The 20,455-nt window shown below is 42.1% G+C and overlaps 1 protein-coding gene and 1 long non-coding RNA gene across 2 annotated transcripts in view; one reads left to right on the forward strand and one right to left on the reverse strand.

Annotated features, from left to right (window-relative positions):
• Positions 1–20,455, reverse strand: part of SLIT3 (slit guidance ligand 3) — a 780,962-nt gene that overhangs the window by 393,279 nt on the left and 367,228 nt on the right. The window lies entirely within an intron of this gene.
• On the forward strand, positions 1,114–18,823 carry LOC117881435. The gene is made up of 3 exons (XR_004646786.1): positions 1,114–1,197; positions 12,165–12,420; positions 18,546–18,823. It is a non-coding gene; the product is annotated as an uncharacterized LOC117881435 (long non-coding RNA).

Genomic DNA, 20,455 nt, shown 5'->3' on the forward strand with positions numbered 1-20,455 from the left:
GTTATCTGAACTCGGATCACAGGAAGAAGGTAAATTAAGCAGTTTAGGACTTTCTGCCCTTGTAATTCATTGCACTACTAATGGTAGCCATTGTTGGCTAACTAAACCTCAGCATACAATGACTTGATACCAGAAAGGGTTAAAATCTCTGTGCAGGATGTTATTTCTTAAAATAATGGTATTTGCCAATTGTACAGAATTAAGAATGTCCTGAACTAACCCAAAGCTGAAGTAATTCTTGAAGTTTTTGTTGATCTCTCTCCTCTCAATGTCCCTTCTCTAAAGTCAACCCTACACAACCAAAATAACCTTTTCCAGCCACTGCTTTCTCCCATAAACACCAATTTAACCCAAAGTCAGTTATCTATAAAGCCTGGATGACAATGGGCAAATGTAAACAGATGGCAGGGTCCCAAACAGAAAGAAGTGGTGAAACATGGCTCTAAGCCATTGGGGTATTCCATCAGTGCATTCTTTGGGCATCAATGCCATCCTTTTCATGATTTGGACCGCCAGGTATGATTATTAATTAAGTTTGAGAGTCACTTTGTAAACAAGTAGACTTTTTCCTCTTCTATATTAATTTCAGAAACCTGCCCACTTTGGGCCATTCCTAGAGATTTACAACTTCTCTAAAGAGGAGATTGAAGACTGCTTTGTTTGTACTGGAGATCCATGAGGTTATGCCTTGCATGCAGTGAAAACACTCAACTTTCCTAAATAGTACAATGTGCTCCAGGCTGGAAAACTTGATGAAATACTGTTAGACACTCAAAGCCATTACATATTTTGGGCCCGGGGGGGCTGATTAATAATAAAAAGTATGTAATATTATTTTCAGTTTCAAAATATTTTTCATGCAGAGGAAGAACTACAGACACATTGATAAATACACCAGTCTCCATCTAGCCCTCAAGGGTTAATTTTATGTTATTTTTTAAGCATATTGTTTTCTTCAAATGAGGTACATTAGACAGATGCTACGTTGATACAATAAACAGCAATGCCAAATCTAATAAATTAAGAAAAAGAGAACCACATGCAGAGATTTTCAGATGAAATCAGGTAATGACAGGAAAGAAAAATGCAGATCTGTTAAAATGTTTTTTTAGTTCAATGTTCAAGGTGTAGAGAGATTCTGAGCAGGAGGAAGCCTGACTTTATGCTGCATTCGTTGTACAAATGCATTTGAGCACGGTGAGTTGAATATATTTAATTTTTTTTGTAGAGTCACTTAGGCTTTAAATAAATTTGTATTCCAATATACAACCCAGACAAAGACTCATATGCTGCTGGGGAGTCAGAAATATTCAGTACACTGTTTGTTAGAATGAAATGTCATATTTAAGTACTTTGCCGTATGGTTCTCCAATTCACTTACACCAAACTGGCTTACAGAGGCTTGTTGATTACCAACAAGGAAAGAACAGCAAAGAAGATGTATGTGCTCGTTACAGGTGCCACTGCTATTTAAAGATCAAACTCATCTACAAGGTGAAAATGCTGTAATAGTGCAAGCGTATTTCTAACAGGCATTAACTGCACCTCATGGATCTTCATGACATAAGTATCGTGCTGTGAGCCATAGTGCCTGGAGTGAGTTAAATCCCTATTATATCAAGGAAGTCTAGATTCTTTATTCAGGAGAGCTCACTGCTTTCTCAGTTCGTGGTAGATTAAGTTACTGCATTTATTGTGTTGGGTTGTTGGGCTTTTTTACTTTTTAATAGCAGATTGGTTGGAACTGGAGAACAAATAGAATGTGAATGGCTAGTGGAACAGTACATACAAAGAATGGATGTGGGCGGCAATACACATGCACTGAAATATCAAATATGCTGCCACAAACTTTTTTATCTAGATATGTGCCTTTTTGTCATAGGATCCTGACAAACACTGAATGTAGCCAGCAGTCACAGCCACCAGTCTGGGCTGACACAATGTGAGTTGACTGTGAAAGTATAGTCTTGATTTGGACATCTTTGCTGTCACCGTTCTGGAATCTAGGCATGGCAAAGCCATCACAACCACTCTAAATGTTGGGTGGAATGAAATTGATGGCTTTACGGTAAATGATACCATCAGCACATTGCTATCTCCTGTTCCACAAGCTACAGCAGGAATTTAAGCAGGCCTTAATTCATCAAAATATATTAATATGAGCTATTTATTGTAATCTCAGGTCTGTCATTGTGACATGTTGACATTGTGCACACTGCAGATGTCCCTGGTACCTATATCACCCTTCTTTGTTGTGAAAAGCTTCAAGTTATATAGTCAAAATTACTATGAGAAAACACAGACTAGAGATGAATAACATACAAATAACACACATGAAAGAACTGTGGAACAGCTATATATCACGGAGAAGCAATTTACTGAAATTAATAATTTGTAATGAATCCTGGCGGACTGAAATCAAAGGTATTACAGACTAAATGATTTTTTAGATTAATAATAGTCACATTATAGCTGCAAAACAAATATTCAGTGTACAAGTTAGTACACACAGGAAAATAAATTTAATAGCACTCATCTCTTTTACATATGGGGGCTTGGAGACCATGGGTAAGCTCAGAATTTGCTTCCTGAACCGCCTTTCTGTGAACAGCTGTTAGTGCACATGTATCATTCACAGGGCTGGCTCCAGGCACCAGCTTACCAAGCAGGTGCTTGGGGCGGCCACTTCGGAGAGGGGCGGCACGTCCAGCTGTTCGGCGGCAATTCGGCGGACGGTCCCTCACTCCTGCTCGGAGCAAAGGACCTCCCGCCGAATTGCCGCCGCAGATCGCAATTGCAGCTTTTTTTTGTTTGTTTGTTTGGCTGGTTGGGGCGGCCAAAACCCTGGAGCCGGCCCTGATCATTCATAGTTTTTGGGACAGTACTTCTGAGAACCATATTATAACATGGTGCTAAAACATCCTGGCAAATACACTATGGGGAGGGAGAATATTCAGTAACTGCAGGGAGAGCAAGTCTCTCTATTTCAGCTTATGTCCATCATCTTTGCAGAGATTTATGAAAAAGTATTATTTTTTGAAATGCAGGTATTTTATGATCTACACACTCAAGTGTAAATAATAAGGCTAACACTTTCCAGCACAAATCCAGGCACTGCTGTAGTATTGTTTTCATCTTTATCTTGTATGAGGGCTTACCCATTCTCTCTCCTGTATATATACCTAGAGATTGATCCTGCACCCATTGATTCAACGGCAGAACTCTCAATGACTTCAGTGAGTCCCATAGTTTGAGGAACTGCCCTCTTCTTTTTGCATTTAATGGAGTTCATCTGTATCTCAGGGGAAGACATGTAGATCAAGCCTCAAAATTCAAGTAACCCATTAGTAACAATTTCAGGAATTGTTTTAAAAGTTCTTTTAGAATTTCTCTGTAAAATACTATGTCTGTTTCTGACACAGGAAATGTTGTCTTGTCTAACACTGTCATATGTAGCTGATGATTTCTTTTTTAAGATTATGGGGCAATAATCTCTTTAGTCCTAGCAAACACTAGATACTCAAATGACTGCAAATGCCAGGCAAAAATACCACACAAGATATTTTTGGTTGCATTAAATGGCTTAATCTACAGATAGTCTCTAATTTTCAATATCATGTTTTTCTTTAGTATCCCAATATTACAATACATAATACAATTTGGGTTTACAATTTTAGGCAAAGATAATAAAACTCAAATCAAAGTAAAAAAATGGAACAGAGATATTAATGAAATCTACACTGGGGATATCTGAAATTTAGAATGTTATGCAATTCTGAAACTTATTTGTGAAGAGGGCTGGCAGGCCATAAATGGATTTTTTTTTTAATGGAATCATGAATTGTTCCTATGTGATCTTCTCACCAATCTTTCCTTGACAACAGCTAATGCTTGAGCTGTTGCTGCATGTTTTGTTATTGCCTGTCCCAGATGACTCTTGGGAGCTGGAGTCGTGCCTCCTTTGCACTGTAAAGTACTGTGTGCAGTTAGGTTGCTACATGCCTGATTTTCTTATTAAGACATAAATAAAAAATATTTAAGAAAAAGAAAATTAGAAGAGTGACACTTTAAGGACCGTGGGAACTATATCACTAGCACTTGTAAATACATGTGAAAATAGAGATACCTGGAGAGAAAACGGGAACATTTTTTGACTCCACTGAAAAGCACATGTGCAAAAGGGTTTTTTTTTTTTTTTGGGGGGGGGGGGGGGGCAGAACATGGGGAAGACAAACAAACAAGATATGTTCTACCAAAATAAATAGAGACTGTCCCTCGTAATCAGGAAGAGGAAATATGTATGTAGTAGCAACCACAGTAGTTAAAATATTGAACAGATATACTGAAGTGGAAATTCTCTGTGGAAACCTCTTCCGCTAACTTGCAAAAAATCTTTATTCACCATGAGATCTCCTTTGCCCTACTATTCTGTGTACACACAGAACAAGAAAAGGTCACTGAATGTAGATGCGACAGATAGAACAAAATGACTCCAAGTACATATCCTCCTATAAGACAGCTTCTAGCTGTGTTTTTACAAGCTCCACTCAGAGTTGTGTTTAATTAAAATAAAGGGTGATACATGCCATTGTGCAATGTTATTCTGATAACTAGTGTACCTAACAATTAAAGACACTAAAGTTCCCGTTTAAGAGAGTTATTTTAGACTGACATAGAGAATACTACATGTGGGGCTTACAGTCTCTTTTACCACTTTGACTACTAATTTTTTCAGTCATTCAACCCTGTTTTGGGAGAAGTTAAAGAAAAACGGAGGCCGTCTTTTAACTTAGCTTCACTGCGAGAAGGAAGAGGAGTCAGTCAAGGCCATCCTTTCAGGGTTTTTAAAAGAACATATACAGAATGTGGGCATATTTGAACCAGCTGGAACTTAGTTAATGTTTGATTTTCTTTTAAACAGATAACAGCATCTCTCTCACGTGGTCGTTATGACCACAACAGAACAGGGGCACAGGGCTGACATGAAAAGCTATTTCTTTTCTAAAGAAGGTAGTTACGAAAAGGGAGCAGAGGCCAGATCAGATATTTACTCTGTGTGCTACTATCTATGCCATACCCCCCAAAAAGGGCTGTGCCACAGCAACTTGGGAAACAGGGGAAGAACACCAGGCCTCCTTGCGGTGACGGTGCAGTAGTGCAGCTAGTGGTTGCCATTCATTTCAATACAGAATATTATTTACCTTTTTTGGTGTGAGGGGCAGGTGATTCTCCTATTTTTATAATCCCCTCTCCACACACACACTCATTTTTATGGGGAGAGAAATGGGGGGATTCAGTTGAAAACCAAGTTACTCCCGCCCCAGCCCTCTGCCGGGTGGAATTAGATGTACCATTGCAGGGTGACAAATGGCCTCATCTGATTGGCAGAATGAAAATAGGGTGGAGCCAACATACATATAAAATGTAGTTCCTCTCCAGCAGGGAGAGGAGGTTGAGAAGCTCCTGTGAATCTCTTCTCTGTTGAATCTAATTTCAATTGCTGATTCCTTCTGTCTTTGTAATGTTTTGCATGCAGAGGGGAGGCCTGAAGTTTATTATTTTGTTACTCCCCAGGCCATCTGTATATTAATCTACTTATCTTTAGCAAACCAGACTGTAAATAATGCCCTGTTCATGAGACCCGCATGAATGATTGCATTACGAGACTATTACAGATTGCCAACTATGAAACACAGACTATCCAAACATAAGCTGGCTCCGACCCTCCAGTACCCTGGCCACACAGCAACCTTATAGAGCTGTCACCACCGCAAGGCAGTATAAATGTGTTGAAGTCACAGCTGCAGTTCATAGGTTTGCCAGCCTCCATTAGCAATAGAATGATGCCACCTAGTAGCTATTCTGTTGTATCTTTTACAGAGATGCTTTCTGAAATTGTGAAAGATCACTGCTAAGGGATACAGGCAGTACAACTCCCTCTGACACTTCACAGACACAAAGGGAAGTGTCAGTTAACAAAATACCCCTCTGTACTGACAGAGGCTCAGAGCAGTAGTTCTCAATCCGTAGCCCAATCAGCACACAGCTGCGGTCCATGTAGCTGTACAGATAGAATATATTTTGTGCGGATATAAAGGTAGTGTATGCCTATCTATTTAAATGAGAGAGAGAGAGAGAGAGTGTGAGTGAACTGCATATACATCTGCACTCAGAGCTACTGCTGAGACAGCCACAATGCAGCCTCAGACCTCAGGGACGCCATAAAGCAGCAGCAGTAATGCCGATCTAGCTACAGTGTCATTTTAACAGCTTCCTAACAATGTTAAATCTATCCCAGGACATACGCTAAGTAGTTTTTCGCCATCGTTTGCCAACAGCTAATTCAGGATCTCTGTTCTTTGCCACAATCTTCACGGCTTGGTTATTAGGCAGTGGAGGATGTGCTTTCATGTAGTGATTATTGTTTTGGTGGCAAATCAACAGTGAAGGTAGATAGTTACCTGGCAAAGAGGGGGGGTTCTCGCCTTGCTTTAATAAATAAATAAATCAAATCAAATCAGATTACCATTTGCTGACTCAGCAGATTCTTCAGCTCAAGCCAACACTTGGATGCCCCATTTTATTCTTGTTTGGAAGAGTGTATGTTTATATTTTTATTTTATATGCACACACACATATTTAGGGTTGCCAACTTTCTAATGGCACAAAACCAAACACCCTTGCCCCGCCCCTTTACCCTTGCCCCAAGGCCCTTCTTCGAGGCCACGCCTCCACTCACTCCATCACCCCTCCCTCTGTCACTCACTCTCCCCCAGTCTCACTCACTTTTACTGCGCTGGGACAGGGGTTGGGGTGTGGAAGGGGGTGAGGGGTGCAGGCTCTGGGTGAGCCAGGGATGAGGGGTTTGGGGTGCACAAGGGGGCTCCTGGCTGAGGAGTTCGGAGTCTGGGAGGGGGATCCAGGCTGGGATGCAGGATGAGGTGAGAGCTCTGAGATGGGGCCAGGGATGAGGGGTTTGGGGTGCACGAGGGGGCTCCAGGCTGAGGCCAAGGATTTCAGAGTGCAGAAGGGGGCTCAGGGCTGGGGCAAGGGGTTGGGGTGTGGGAGGGGGTGTGAGGTGCATGTCTGGGAGGGAATTTGGGGGCGGGAGAACGCTCAGGACTGGGGCGGGGGTTGGGGTGCGGGAGTGGGTGAAGGGTGCAGACTGCAGCTGGATGGCACTTACCTCGGGCAACTCCCAGAAGCGACTGCCATGTCCCTCTGGCTCCTAGGCTCGGGGCGGCCAGGTGGCTCCACGCACTGTCCCTGCCTGCTCCTGTTGGCTGCGGTTCCCCACCAATGGGAGCTGCAGAGTCGGTGCTCAGGGCAGAGGCAGTGTGCGGAGACTCCCTGGCTGCCCCTATGCCTAAGAGCCGGACACGCCGGCCACTTCTGGGAGTCACGCAGAGCCTGCCTTAGCCCCGCTGCGCTGTTGACTGGACTTTTAGCGGCCTATTAAAATCTCCGGATTGCTTTCAATAGTCACCAGGAGATCAATGCCGATTTCAGTAGATTCCTGAGTCTCCCGGCCAATCCAGGAAGGTTGGCAACCCTACCACATACTATATATATGGCAGAATGCGGGTAAAACAGAGCAGGGACATACAATTCTCCCCCAAGCAGTTCAGTCACAAATTTAATTACCGCATTGGTTTTTTTTATATCTATATATCTATATATATATATATTATATACACACACACACACACATATCCCTATAAAAACAAATCTTCATGTACATACATATGTGCATGCATGCACAGGCGCACACACACACAAAGCTGTTATGAATTTAGTGGTTGTACAAAGGTGCTGGATTGCCAGCCTGGAGTTCTGTAGTCAGGTTTTTATCCACACACAAGTACACCACAGACAGCAGCTGAGGTAGTGTCCTCAAACCTGACATGTGATCAACATCTCTCTGAGTAAGAGAGTAGTTCAGTCTCCAGACCCTTTTATCCCTTGCCCCTTCTGTTCATGTAACAATTACTGGTGGTGGGATAGACACACACACTTTTTTTTTAAGCCAGTGACAGTTCCTAGGTAGAACATATAGGAATGAAGGAAATCTTCATGGAAGGTTTCATGCAGATCTATACATTTTTAAATGTTAGTATCAAGGACAGGTTTGTTGATGATTGTTTAAAAACAGCAATAGAACTTCAAATCCTTTTGAATGGGAGCAACAGAATAGTAGCATCAAACCTGATTCAATAAAACAATACTCAGCTTACTTTAAAAGCCTCAGAGATGCCTTGAAAAACGAACAATAGAGAACAGTTAATCGGCAGATGGCATCAGAGTTCTCAGACTCTTCACCTTGGAATATTATTTTATCTTTTACAGAGGGACATCTTCCAACCATAGGACACCACCCATTCAAAGAGTGAAAAACATTTCCATTACCTGGCAGAACTGCATAGCTATTAAGCAACAAACCAAAACAAAACTGTCAAATAATTAACAGAAGCCACCTCGGTACTGTCAAATTAATTAAAACAGAATGTCAATACGGTTGAACTTTGTGACTGCATAATGGTGTTTCAGTGGAAGATAAATGCTGAGAAAAAAAATGAGGTAGTCACAGAAAACAAATGAGGAGCTGGAGACAGTTTTCTAGACATAATATATGTTTCTATTGACATTATCATACTAAATGATTTATTTTCTTTAAAAAGTAGGCCAAGGCAGAAGGGCAAGTCCAGCAGCAGATCTGTACTGCTGTAATTTTAGTTTTGAAACTAAATTTCAAAATATTTGATTTAATGTTTTCACTATACTGAAATCTGATGGCAAGTTCTGGGTCAACTCTAGGTTTCCCTTACATTTGTACAGAATATAGGTTCTGCTGGATTTTTCCCTGGTGCTGTACCAACCATGGTGCCTCAAAGACTGATTTTCATGCATCAATCCTTGGCCTTGATTGATAACTGCCAAAAAAAACAAAGTCAATCAATCAGTACCAGTTGTGGTTCTGATCATGTTTCTGACATTTGTGCACTGGGAGCTGGACTGATACCCTCAGCTGGGTTACTGAACAGTCAACAAATGGCAACAAAATAGTAACAGGTTTTTTTTCAGCTCTTTGTGGCAAGAGGTCAGAAAAAAACAAAATTAGTTTGAGACAAATTTAATGAAAATTCATACTTTTCAGTTCACCTTCTTTTCTGTTAGCCATGTTTCACTTGCCTGAGATTTGTGTATACTCACATTTCTGATATAGCCAAACTATGTGTTTTTAATGGCCATAGTTGTAGAAGACATACAGCCAGATGAGCTAAAACACCTTTTCTTCTAAGTTGTGAAAACTTGTGTGTCTAAAATTTAAATTTTTCATCCCAATCTAAATTTGTTGCCTAAATATGACTCAGCACTGCTACTGATCAGGGTCATTATGAACTGGTGACTAAGAAGTTCCATGTCTCTTACCAATCCCCTGACCTATATAACTAGAGCCCTATGAATTCATGGTCCATTTTGGTCAATTTCACAGTCACAGGATTTTTAAAATAGTAAATTTCATGATTTCACCTATTTAAATCTGAAATTTCACGGTGTTGTAATTGTATGGGTCCTGACCCAAAAAGGAGTTGTAGATTGCAAGGTTATTGGGGGGGGGAGGGGGCGGATTGCAGTACTGCTACCCTTACTTCTGCGCTTCTGCCTTCAGCGCTGGACCCTCAGTCAGCAGCAGCCGCTTTCTGGCTGTCCAGCTTGAAGGCAGCAACACAGGAGTAAGGGTGGCATGGTATGGTATTGCCATCCTTACTTCTGCGCTGCTGCTGGTGGGGCACTGCCTTCAGAGCGGGGCACCTGGCTAACAGTGCTGCTTTCCAGCCACCCAGCACTGAAGACAGCGCAGAAGTAAGGGTGGCGATACCGCAACCCCCCTAAAATAAACCTGTAACCCCCCTGCAACTCCTTTTTGGGTCAGGACTCCCAAATGAGAAATGCTGGTGTCCCCCATGAAATCTGTATAGTATAGGGTAAAAGCACACAAAAGACCAGATTTTGCACGGGGAGACCAGATTTCACAGTCCGTGATGCATTTTTCATGGCCTCTATATATGATCTAAAAAAAACCCACTACAGTAACTCCTCGCTTAAAGTTGTAGTTATGTTCCTGAAAAATGAGACTTTAAGCAAAATGATATTAAGTGAATCCAATTTCCCCATAGAATTAATGTAAATGCGGTTCCAGAGAAATTTTTTTCACCAGACGAAAAACTATATATTATATAGATATACACACAGTATATGTTCTAAACAAACAATTTAATACTGTTCACAGCTATGAATAATTGTGAAACTTGGTTGAGGTGATGAAGTTAGAGGATGGAAGAGGGAGGGATATTTCCCAGGGAATGCCTTGCTGCTAAATGATGAACTAGCAATCGGCTGAGCCCTCAAGGGTTAACACATTGTTGTTAATGTATCCTCTCACACAAGGCAGCACGAACATGAGGGAGGGGAGACAGCATAGCAGACAGAGACAGACAGACACATACCTTGTGTGTGGGAGGGAGAGAGAAAGATGCACACTGCTCCTTTAAGTAAGCTGACCCACTCTTAAGTGCATTGTCTTTTTAAGTTCATCAGGAAGTTGAGAAAGCAGCTGCTGCCCCAAGCGCTCTCTGTCTCTCTTTGTCCATCCGTGTCCCCTCCCTGCTCTATATGGAGAAGCGGTAAGTGGGGTGCAGGAGCAGGGGGGAAGGGGACACCCTGACATAAGCCCTTCCCTTTCCCCCTCCTGCACAGCAAGCAGGAGTCTCTGGGAGCAGCTCCAAGGCAGAAGGCAGGAGCAGCACATGGCAGTGGGGGGAGGGACAGCTGAACTGCTTTGATAGCCTACTGGGCGGCTGCAGCACAGGGAATTTAGGGGATTGGGGAGCTGATAGGGGGAGCTGATAGGGGGGCTGCCAATCCACCCTGATTACAAGCCACCACCAACTAGCTGCAACGGGCTGCTCTTCCTGCAAACAGTGGACAGAGTAGGCGGCTGCCAAATGACGTTAGAAGGGAGCACTGCACAACTTTAAACGAGCATGTTCCCTAATTGGTCAGCAACGTAACAATGAAACAACGTTAATAGGGACGACTTTAAGTGAGGAGTTACTGTACCTTTTTCTCATCAGCTTAGAAAGTTCTCCTGTGAATCAACAAAGCGATTACAGCAAGAGTATGTTGATTTCTGTTGAAATGCTGATTCCTGATTGGTTGGTTCCCTGTATATATTTTGTTATTTATTAATATACTTTAATAACTCAACAGCCAACACACAATAAAAAAAAAAAGACATGAACCGGTGATTCCTTATATGATTGGTACAAAGAAGATCACTTACGGTAAGTTAAAATTTGCCTGACTGCCACTCCTACTCTGGCTAATAAGTGGAATACCAACAGCCAACCCGTCTGCGGTTGTTCTCCAATAAAGGATAAAATACTCCAGTTGATGTGTCTGATTTTTAACTTGAATTTGGTTCTCTCTCTGCAGTTTGAAAGATTTTCCCTCTCCTCCATCCCCCCACCCCAATTGGAGCAGGAGTGGCATTCTCTTTCCATCCCTGCCCTGTCCCACTGTGTGGCCTTTGGAAAGCCACTTATCCTCTCAGACTAGTTTTCCACATCCAAAAAACTGGTATCATCATTGAATGAGAGGTTAAATTAATGCACCCAAAACGTTAAGAGATCCTCAGATAAAAGATGCTATGTAAGTGCAAACTATTGTTTTGAAGTGGTCCTCTTAAGTATTGCTTGTTTTGAAGCCCGAAAGTTTATTTGTATAAATTATGTTACTGTTAATGAGTGTAACTCATTAAAGAGTGTATTAAAATAAAATTCTGCAGTTAAGATGCTATGCTGAGTAACTCATTGTGACAATTTTCTTTTAATGCCGCTAAGTGCTTTGAAGACCGACAACTTACAGGTATGATAATACAGACAGACAGAGGGAATGTTTACAGTGCCTTAGTTTTGCTGGAACCCACATGAATGTATGCACACTGAGAGTCTGTAAGAAGTTTAAAACAGCTCTTGCTTGTCAGATGGCAGCCAGAATATATCATTAGGCAGGCCCAGTGCCATAGAGCAGTTGGTGGCTAGGGCTAGAGGGGGGCTCACCCTGACCCCTGCAAAAATCTCTCTCCACCTTGTCATTGGCAGGTGAAGTCCCACATCCGGCAGCACCAGGAGGGCATTGAGGAGGAAGGCCCTGGCTACACGACAGATTCCCAGCAGGCGTAGATAGATTCCTCACCCCCGGGAAGAGGTGATGACTCCTGTGCAGTGCTTCTCAGGAAGGTTGAAGTTTGAAAAGTGCGGTTTGCAGAAGGCTTTGCTGGACAGGCAGACTCAGGAGCTGCATCTGGAATGGGCCATAGGGGAAGAAGGAACTATGGTGTCTGGGGAACCCCAGCAGGTGAGTGGGAGAGATCTGTCCAAGTGGAGATCCCGGAAGGTTCTCTATATAAGGAGGATATGAGGCTGGTACGGAGTCCCTGCAGTGGGGATTGGGATGAGGTTCCCTGGGATGGGGAAACTGACATCATGAGGTGACAGGGAGAGGAGGAGAAGGTGTGTCCCAGAGAAGGGAGGGACGATCCTGAGGCAATTGAGGAGGAGTCACAGGGTAGGGAGGAGCTCCTGAGGGGACTGTGTGTGGGGGGGGGAGTGGGGGGGGGTGGAGAGACTCTCTGGTATGGGAGGTGATCCTGAAGCCCCATATTAGGAGGTGTTATGGCTAGGAAGGAGATGGGGAGAGCATTGACGAGGGAGGGCCTCAACTGCATGCAGATACATGCGTCAAATGACACTGTGGCAGGCTCCTCCAAATCCATGAGCGGTGAGTGAACAGGCCAGAGCCACGCTCAGCCCCACAGAACAGGAGCTGCCATTACGGGGTGAGTAAGAGGCAGGCTCAGTCACTCCAAAGAATATTTTCACCAGCCACCTATGCCCAGTGTTGCAAATGCTACTAGAACAGAACAATATTCTGATTTATACATTGTCTTTCATACTGAACCTATCCCAAAGTAAGGGATAACATCTTAAGAGCGGGGCAGGTGTTATGCACTCAACAACTGCTCCAAAACAATATAAAAAATCAGAAAGATTGTTGATCGAGAAAATAGCACTATCACCCACTTTTTTGACAAGCCAAACATATTTAGCCACCAGACACAAATGGGTGGGACCTGTGTTATTGCATTTCTTTTCCCCCTTTCTGTTGCTATGACAGCTCTAGGTACAACATTCACAAACCAAGGGCTGGATGTTCTGATCCTTTATACCATTAAGTGAAAGCATTTTCAAAGTAGACTGAAAGTGGCAACAATAGTGAATGTGCTATTTTAAAAACCACATCAATGTTGACTTTACATCCAATACTTCAGTGTTTTACTATTAAAATCAGCAAAAAGAACAGGAGTACTTGTGGCACCTTAGAGACTCCTGTTCTTTTTGCAGATAAAGACTAACATGGCTGCTACTGTGAAACCTATTAAAATCAGAACATTTGAGCTGAAAAATTTGGGTAATAAAGCTTCAGCACATCTAGCTGGGACTGTAGAATTGGATAAGGACTAGGAAGAAAAGGATCCTTTTGGTCCTTAGGGTTCCTATTGACACAACTGACAATCTCAATTCACAAGTGAAAAAGTATTAGTAGATTCCAGTCCCTTATTCTCTGCTATATCTTTATCCTGTACAAAATTGTGCTTACTTCAGCTTTAGTCTTGGAAATACTACACAAAATGTGTAAAAGGAAGGATGGTCCAGCGGCTAGGTTGCTAGAATGGGATTTGGGAGACCTGGGTTCAATTCCCTGCTCCATCAAAGACTGCCTGTGACATACTGGGGAAGTCATGTAATCTCTCTGTGCATCAGGTTTTCTTCTGTAAAATGGGGATAAACTTCTCCACCTGACAGGAGTGTTGTAAGGATATATATATTTGTATATATATATATATATATATATATATATATATATATATATCCAACTGTGAGGTTCTCAGATAATCATAGAACTGGAAGGGACCTTGAGAGGTCATCTAATCCAGTCCCCTGCACTCAAGGCAGGACTAAGTATTATCTAGACCAGGGGTTCCCAAACTTGGTTCGCGGCTTGTTCCTGGCAGCTGCGAGTCACTTTGTTTACCTGAGCATCCAGAGGTATGGCCGCTCCCAGCGGCTGCTGTTCACCATTTCCGGCCAATGGGAGCTGCAGGAAGCGGCACAGGCCGGGCCACCACTTCCTGCAGCTCCCATTGGCTGGGAACGGCGAACTGCAGCCACTGGAAGCTGTGAGCGGCCATACCTGCAAACACTCAGGTAAACAAAGTGTCTCATGGCCCACCAGTGGCTTACCCTGAACAAGCCGCGAATCAAGTTTGGGAACCCCTGATCTAGACCATCCCCGACAGGTGTTTGTCCAACCTGCTCTTAAAAATCACCAATGATGGAGATTCCACCACCTCCCTAGGCAATTTATTCCAGTGCTTAACCACCCTGACAGATAGGAAGTTTTTCCTAATGTCCAACCTAAACCGCCCTTACTGAAATTTAAGCCCGTTGCTTCTTATCCTATCCTCAGAGGTTAAGAACAACAATTTTTCTCCCTCCTCCTTGTAACAACCTTGTATGTACTTGAAAACCGTTATGTCCCCTCTCAGTCTTCTCTTCTCCAGACTAAACAAACCCAATTTTTTCAATCTTCCCTCAGAGGTCGTGTTTTCTAGACCTTTAATAATTTTTGTTGCTCTTCTGTGGACTTTCTCCAATTTGTCCATATCCTTCCTGAAATGTGGCGCCCAGAACTGGAACAACAATACTCCAGTTGAGGCCTAATCAGCGCGGAGTAGAGCGGAAAAATTACTTCTCACGTCTTGCTTACAATACTCCCTCTAATACAGCCCAGAATGATGTTTGCTTTTTTTGCAACAGCGTTACACTGTTGACTCATATTTAGCTTGTGGTCCACCATGACCCCAACATCCCTTTCCACAGTATTCCTTCCTAGGCTGTCATTTCCCATTTTTTGTGTGTGCAACTGATTATTCCTTTCTAAGTGGAGTACTTTGCATGTGTCCTTATTGAATTTCATTCTACTTACTTCAGACCATATCTCCAGTTTGTCCAGATCATTTTGAATTTTAATCCTATCTTCCAAAGCACTTGCAACCCCTCCCAACTTGGTATCATCCACAAACTTTATAAGTGTACTCTCTAGGCCATTTTCTAAATCATCTATGAAGATATTGAACAGAACTGGACCCAGAACTGATCCCTGCAGGACCTCAGTCATTATGCCCTTCCAACTTGATTGGGAACCACTGATAAATACTCTCTGGGAATGATTTTCCAACCAGTTATAGTATCTCCATCTAGGTTGTAATTCCCTAGTTTGTTTCTGAGAAGGTGATGTGAAACAGTATGAAAAGCCTTACTAAAGTCAAGGTATACCACATCTACTGCTTCCCCCCATCCTTTCACCCTGTCAAAAAAAGTTATTATGTTGGTTTGACATGATTTGTTCTTGACAAATCCATCCTGACTGTTATTTATCACCTTATTACCTTCTAGCTGTTTGCAAATTGATTGTTTAATGATTTGCTCCATTATCTTTCTGGGTACAGAAGTTAAGCTGACATGTCTGTAATTCCCTGGGTTGTCCTTATTTCCCTTTTTATAGATGGGCACTATATTTGCTCCTTTCCTGTCTTCTGGAATGTCTCCCGTCTTCCATGACTTTTCAAGATAATTGCTAATGGCTCAGATATCTCCTCAGTTAGCTCCTTGAGTATTCTAGAATGTATTTCATCTGGCCCTCGTGATTTGAAGACATCTAACTTGTACTTTTTGACTTGTTCTTTCCCTATTTTAGACTCTGATCCTACCTCATTTTCACTGGCATTCACTATTTTAGATGTCCAATCGCCACCAACTTCTTGGTGAAAACCGAAACAAATAATGGGATAGAAGACCCTAAGATAGCTAGACAGAATACAGATAATTGTAAAGTCCACTTTCCACAGTAACTAGGGTCCAGTCATGCAGCTAACAGCAACTTCCCGAAGTTCATTTATGTTTTGTACAACTGTATCATGAACTACAGGCCTAATCCTCATCCCACACTGTATACTGGTACCTAAAGAAGAGTTACTCCTGTGTAAAAAGAGAAGAATCACAGACAATTAGATTAGATGCTGATGTAACAAACAGGAAGAAACATAACTAACAGATAATACTCCTAAAGCTCCAATGCTCTGCTTGCAGGGGCACTCCCTCAACTGCATACCCAGAGTGATGTTTTCACAATAGATAAATAAATAAATATAGATAGATAGATAGATACCTAGATCTTATATAGTGCTTTCCATCAGTAGATCTCAAAGCTCTTTACAAAGGAAATCAATATCAGTGTCCCCATTTTACAGATGGGGAAACCATAAGGCTAAGAGACAACCTGTCAATGCTGGTAGCGATTGCTGATATTTTGACATGACTGGGTGTCCAAAACAACTTTTTTTAATCACCATTCAGAATGAAACATACTAGAGGTGTGAGAAAAAGTCTAGACAGCTATTCATCAGGACAGCAAGGTCCGTTACAGTGTCAGTAGATTACACACCATTCCTTTAAATGAAAACAAAAGTGGGTGGGGGTTTTTTGGGGGGTGGGGAGGTATTTCTTTCTTTTCCACAAGTCTCAGAGTAGTGACATTTAAGCACCAGTTTAAAGAATGAGAGAGGGTATGCTCATTTTTCCTCAGGAAGCACACCGAATTTCCTGCTTTAAGCACACTGTATAATTAAGAACCAACAAATAATGAGTACCAGGATATACAAGTCTATTAGAGTGTTGGCAGTGCTAAAGACTCATGCTGTTTTACTGTGAGCTCCAATTGAAGAGGTGATTTATGGAGGACACTTTTTCATTAAGTAATATCAAATGGTTTTCACCCTCTCAGTAGCAAGCAATCTTCTGGGAGCAGCACATTGATATTGAAGTCCTTTCCTGGGGAGGAGTGTTTCAAGGACTTTGGGTAGATCATAAAATGACAATCACTTACTCAAGGTCAGTAAAACAAGGGCAAATGCAACCAGAGGTTAAACAGAAGGCACTTGGGATACATAAAATTGGTCTTTTAGAGAAAGAACACAATTGCTTTCAAAGCACACAGGCTGTTTAGTAATACCTTTGTAGAGACTAAAAGGTGGCCAGAGTGTCTCCAGGCATCACACACTGCCACTGCTACTGCTGCATTCTCTATGTTTATTACTGCCTCTAAACAGTTAACTTATTGTCACCCACATCTTCTAGCCTTGCATATTTCCTCAGTTCCCACAGTCACTCTAAATACTCCTTCCTCAAACAGAGCATATACAAAAGGCTTCATTATAAAGCAGCAAAGGCACAAGTAATGCTTGTGTGTCAGCAAACATCACAATAATATTGGTACCTAATCATTTCAATTACCAGCTTCCCTGTCCTCTAGAAGAAGAGCTGAACATAATTACATTGGCACTCTTGCTACTGCATCTGCTTTCTCCTCAATTCTCCATGGCTGATTACCACAGCCTTGTTTCTGCTAAGAGGGATTTCTCTAGTGCAGTGCTGAGCAGGGTGGGAAATATCATAATTACAATACTTTGCATCCCTGAAACACTTGTCTAAGAATCTCAAAATATGTTAAGAACATTTAAAGAATTCTCATGACATTAATGGGAACTACTATTCCCATTTTACAGATGGGGAAGCTGAGTGACAGAAATTAAGTGACTTACCCAAGAAGACATTAAATAATTGACAGAGCCAGGGGGGCGGGAAAACAACCTTGGGGTCCTGATTCCCCAAAATCAATTCATAATTCTCTCAAATGTTTTCCTGCAACCATGATAAAACCACCCGTATGCGAAGATGTCATCACAAGGAACCAGTTGAATATGAGGGAAAGTTACCATTAGAGCTTCAGGTTAAGCTCTTCCACATGCCAAGCAAATACTTTGCTGAAGAGCTACACACATGGGTCAAGATTCAAGGCAAGCAGACAAAAAAACACTTTTATTTATATAGTGTCTATCTGCAAAAATATATTGATTTACAAGAACTACAGTTCAAGAACCAAGTATGATGGGAGATTAAAATAAAACTTTAAGCCACAATTCAATCCATGTGCTGTGCTGAAGGCCATAACGCCAACTCACAACACCTCAAACACTTTCCTCAACCACTAAAAACTCTCTACCAATTCTTTGATGCCACCTCACCAAATCAAAAGCCTGAATGAAGACATATCTTGCAACATGCCAGAAGATCAATACTCTTGAGACACAATTCCATAGTTCTCAAACTAAGGAGGAGGGCTGTTCCACAGCGCTGAGACCATAGGCAAAGATATAAAAAGGCCATTCATGCCCTAGTGTCCTACAACAGCCTCAGCAAGTAATATGTGATACGCTGGTAACCATATCATCCACACACATGCCATGCTCTCTCAGCAGACATGACAGGGAGCTGTGTAATAAGTTTTCCATTTTTTTTCAGGTTGAGATAAGCTGGATATAGAAACAAAGCAAGTCAAAGCCAAGCACATTTGCTCAATGATAATCAATTAATGGCTTCTCTTAATTAGTTTCTTCCACTACCTTACATAGTGGGATGCCACCCAAAGAGACACACCAACCCAAGTAGGCAGCCTGGGAGGCTGTCATCTTGGGGCTTTGAGGAGTAACAATTGCTATAGCACTACCGGAGAAGGTTCTTCCTAAGGATTTGGCAAGCTCCAGTATTCGGCTCAAAAGAGTGAGACCACAGGCTTTCCCCATCCCTGATCTCTCTGGGCAGTCTACCACCATCTTTCTTATGGGGACTCCATCAGGAGAAGATCTCGGACTTCAGGCAAGATTCCTTAGCTGCATCTTGGCAGGGTGATATGCCGAATCAACCCATCTTCCAAATGCTCTGGTCCCAACAGATCCTTGGCCAGCAGCACATACTTTGAGCAGCACCAGTAGATTCTGGCTCTCAAGAATGGTGGCAGTTGCCCCTGACTTGAGTCCCACAGAGCTCATCACATGTGCATTTTCTGCTGCTAAGTACTACAGCCTGGTTTTGCTGGTGAAATCAAACAGGCCTACAATGTACAAAACAACTATATTGTTATTATAGATCCTCATATGCAATACATGCACTTGGCAGTATCTCCACAGTGAAAACTGGTATGGTAGCCTTTATTTATGCATCTCAAAAATATGGAAGTCACTCTATGTGCAATGAAATGTCCTCTTAAAAAAAACCTGAAATTTTATATTCTTCTCTTGCTCATTTTTCAAGTAATGCCAAGTTTAAATAAACCAGCTTTGCAAAAATCACATTGGTCTCCATCTGCTTCCCTCATTCATCTCCTATAAGAGCCAGGAATTGGAGAGGTGTCAACTACCATATTTACCCACACAGGAGCCTCATGCACTCTGACATCAGTCATGTTATGTGCTATGATGCGTCATGCACATCATCAGTCACTTTACGTGAGCAACATTAACAAGCCAGATGCAATCACAGGACAGATACTTCAACATGGGGCATTAGCAAACAAGTACAGTTATACCTATGAAAAATGCTGTTAAAACAAGATGATTTTTCATAACTAGCTCTTCTTATCTTTTCCTTTTTTCAGTTAACCAAACTTTCATCAGTGGACTGTTTTTGAAACTGTTACTTATGTTGAGTAGTACTGTACACTCCACAAAACTACTCGGGTATGGTAAAAGCAGGGCTGGCTCTAGGCACCAGCTTGTCATGGAGGTGTTTGGGGCGGCCACTCCGGAGAGGGGCGGCACGTCCAGTTATTCGGCAGCAATTCGGCGGACGGTCCCTCACTCCGGCTCGGAGCGAAGGACCTCCCGCCGAATTGCCGCCGCAGATCGCGATCGCAGCCAAAACCCTGGAGCCGGCCCTGGGTAAAAGATGCATCTTAAGTAACAGGTAAAGAATAAATCCCTAGCCTGGTCCAAATTTCTAGCACACCTTGGTATATAACGTTACAAAAGGCTGTACTTCAGGGATGCTTGATAGCTTGACAGACAGCTAAAGAGAAAGATATACTACATCTCCAAACATTTAAGTGCCATTTTTAGAAAACAGCTTTACCAGAAGAATAGTTTAAGCTTTACACATATTCAGTACAAAAATAATGTCTTGCCTCCCACAGCAATAGCCATTATCCAAAGAATACAGAATATTCTACCCTAAAACCCAGCAGAGGGCGGGGGAGCACAATAAGTACTAATAATTATACTTACTACTACATGATTTATTTAGTATAGATCACTCTCTTGTGCCTTACATGTCTCAAATTGGTCAATTCAAGATATCAGTAGGAATTCAGATACCACACTTGTCTACACTGTTATCCACTAAATCAAAATGAAGCCCTGTTAATTTTAATTAGAAAT

This window comes from Trachemys scripta, chromosome 8 (assembly GCF_013100865.1).
Source record: "Trachemys scripta elegans isolate TJP31775 chromosome 8, CAS_Tse_1.0, whole genome shotgun sequence".
Lineage (NCBI taxonomy): Eukaryota > Metazoa > Chordata > Testudines > Emydidae > Trachemys > Trachemys scripta.